Consider the following 3,516-nt stretch of genomic DNA (forward strand, 5'->3'; position numbering starts at 1 on the left):
TACAATAAGGCCATTCTTATATAGAACTTTTCAAATTCTATTATATATTTATCCTATTGCTGAATATATTGTCTGCCTCTAGTTTTTTCTGTAAAATAATGATTAGATCTGAAAGCTTGCTTAGGTTCAGGTTCAATTTATAAGCCAGGACTCTTCAAAGTCTGCTAATCCACCAAATTCTTATGCTTCCACAGAATAGAAGCAATAGGCTCAGGCCTAAGTAAAGTCTTGGCAGGCTGAACATTCATTTCTTGCTCCTTTCGCTTTCCAGTTCTGACCCTGGAGATGCTTCACATTACCAAGTATGTAGTGCAATTGTGTTGCATAAGACATCTGAGAAAATTTCACAATACTGCATGACACGTCCTCTTTCTACATGTTTAAGCATGCGGTGTTAGATGTAATTCTAATTTCTCCATTTTTTCCCCTGGAGTTTGCTATATGTGCCTCCAGGACCCTGAACTCCCCTGGCACCTGCCTGTGTGGTCTCCATAGAGTATGTGAATCTCCCTTTCTAAACAATTGACAACACGGAGAAAAGTATGGTGGGCCTGTCCCTCTAAAGCGGTTTCAGGCTCCAGAACTGCCGTGAAGCCCTGGGTCTAGTGAGAAGGCTTGTGGTCAGAAGAGAGCCCTTAGGGGAACTAGCAGTAAAATATGATTGTCAGTTCTCGACTGTCAGCTGCTTCCCCTCACTCTGGCCACAGGACGTTCAGCAGGGCCTGTGGGGGTGAGCCTGGAGATTCACATATCTGTTTGGGGCACATCTGTGGCCTGCAGATGCCACACCTATTTGTAATCGTTTGGGTCAGGTTCTGAGTCAGTTCAGAGAACCTTGGAGTAGAATCCCATCTGATAGGAAAGTTTGGATTCTACAATTGTGCCTTTGAGCAGCAACTGCTAATCAGAAGCTGGTCCGCCTCCAGATCTTATTGACAAACATCCAGAAAAGGACTGAATAAAGATAAAATGTAAATATGGTCTGTAAGGAGCCCAGACACGCCTTGGACTGCCTCCCCCAACTCTCTGGGAACTAAGATGAAGTCTTCTCTGGACTGTCCATATTTATTGGGTCCTTAATAATTTGGGGGGGGCGTGCAGGAAGTGGAGGGCACATCTGAGGCAAAAACCTGCAAAAATAAGCAAGGCTTTGAGAAGTAGAACACAGACATCTTAAGCAGTAAATGGTGCTGATTGGGAGATCTGTCTGATCTCTAAGGTTGGCAGTTCATTGCCTTTGAATTGTCTGAGGGAGAGTGAGCTGCAGCTGCAGTATTATCTTGTCCTCAGAGACTGTGAATGTGAGGTTTCCCTGACACAGTCAGAGAGTGCTGTGGTCAGCAATTAGCCCTTACACCTTGGTGCCCAGCAAACTGCCACTATGGTCCCCAGTGCATTTTTCAAGCTAGTAATTTTGCAGATTTAACAATAATATACACCAATTCCTTTTTGTTTAAGTTAATTGGGGGGTCTTCCCCTTCTTATTCATTCCCCCTCAATTTCCTCTTTTTCTCCTTCTCTTCCTCCTTTTTCCTTTCCTCTTCTCCTCCTCGTCTTCCTCCTGATACTCATTTCCTCTTCTCATTCTTCTTTTAATTGAGGTAAGATCTGGCTATATTGTACACTGTGGTCTCCTATTCCTGGACTCAAATGATCCTCTTATCTCAGCCTCCCAAGTAGCTGGGAGTATAGGTATGTACCACCATGCTCAGGTTTATTTGTTTCAAAAGCAAGGCCCTAGCAGACAGATGTGCCAGGCCTTCTCATCTCTCTTCCATTCTTTAGTCTACATGGTGTAGGTGTCATGGCCTTATCCCTCTCTCTCTCATTCTCTGAGCTCCAGATTCCTGGCCTCCAGCTGTGCAGGCAGGCCATACTGCCTCTGCAGGGACTTGATTGCAGCAGCCTCCCTGTGCTATGTCTGGCCACTTGTGGTACCCTTCTTACTGCACCACCAGGCTCTGAGGGATGGGCAATCTGGTCTTATGAGAACTGGGTGTGGTGGGAGACCCAGGGACTCCTGGAGAGCAGTGAAGTACACAGGTGCTGCTGGACACACTGTTCTGAGGCCAGGAAGGAGCACTGTGTGTTCTACTGTCCTGCTCTGTGAAGGGGAAGTAGGTAAGTGTTGTGACACCACTCCTTTTTCCTTTCCCATATGATGAAGAGGATATTCACATTTCCATCAACCAGGTAGTTAAGACTTTGGTGATCCGGAGGAAGAGAGGTAGGTGGAGGAAGAGAAAGTCAAGGAAAAGGCTGGAGGGCACCCTGGTAGCCCCATGTGTGTCTGCATCCCTTGTGATGTACCAGTCATGATGGGGGTAGCCATGGAGTGATCGTGGTGATTCTCACACAATGGTTTGTCAGTCCATAACCCCAGAACCCTCTGGGAATCATCTCTGTATTTTCACTACGCTGTGACACTGAAGGCCCTGGTTCCTGAGGCAAAGGGTGCATTTGCTGCAGCCATGATTAAAGATGTACACAGCACTCCCATGACTGCAGAGCAGTTTGGGCCTGGCCAGTCTGGGTAGGAAAATGCCTCCCAGCAAGTGTCTTTCAGTTTCCATGTGATTGCTGCGCTGCTGTGGTTTGGCTGGCTAGCTCTTTGCTGACGCAAGATGCTGCAGCAGAGTCACTAAGTATCCAGTGTGGGGGCTGGTCCTGGGTGAGACTTTCTTGCTCAGGCCCTCCCTGTACCCTCTGAAGCGACACAGCAGGTCCCCCGGCTGAAGCATATCCTAGGCTAGTGGTGATTTTTTTTTTTTTTTTGTCTTAGTTACTTCCTCATTGTTGAAACACAATACTGAATACCCATAACTTTAAAGAAGAAAGGTTTATTTTGCTCACAGTTTGTGGCGGTTTCAGTCTGTAGTTGGCCGGCTCCAAGGCAGAGTGAGTTGGCAGAGGGCCATAGCAGGGGAGAAACAATTTATGACGCGGTAGCAGGAAGTAGAGAAAGCAAACAAAGGAGGAGGGGAAAAGCTTCTCTCTTGGGCCAGCTTTGCTCATTGTTTGCAGATTTCCTCAGACAGTCTATGTTGTTGGCTTCAAAGCCACAGGACAGGCGACCCACCTCTTCCCTTTAGGCTTCACTTTCCACCATCACATTTAGCCATTCTGCTTTAAACTCAGTGGGCTAATCCATCTGATGACTATCACACTCCCATAATCCAATCTCATCCCTTAATCCCACCTATGAGTACATGAGGATTTTATGTTGATATAAACCATAACATTCCCCCCATGACCTCCGAAAGACTTATGAAAACCTCTTTATCCAAGATGCATTTTTTAGTCCATCTCTAAGAGTTGTTAAAATTCTAACAGTTTTGGCATTGTTGATAAGTCCAAGTTTCAAGTCTCCTCTGAGACTTAAAGCACACTCTTAGTTGCATGCTCCTGTACAAATGAAAAGAAAGTTACATACTTTCAGGATACAATAGCACAGGGTAGACATTGTCATTCCAAAAGATAGAAATGGGGGATAGAAAGGGACCAAAGCAAGACTGA

Source organism: Octodon degus, unplaced genomic scaffold (genome assembly GCF_000260255.1).
Source record: "Octodon degus isolate 3935 unplaced genomic scaffold, OctDeg1.0 scaffold00184, whole genome shotgun sequence".
Lineage (NCBI taxonomy): Eukaryota > Metazoa > Chordata > Mammalia > Rodentia > Octodontidae > Octodon > Octodon degus.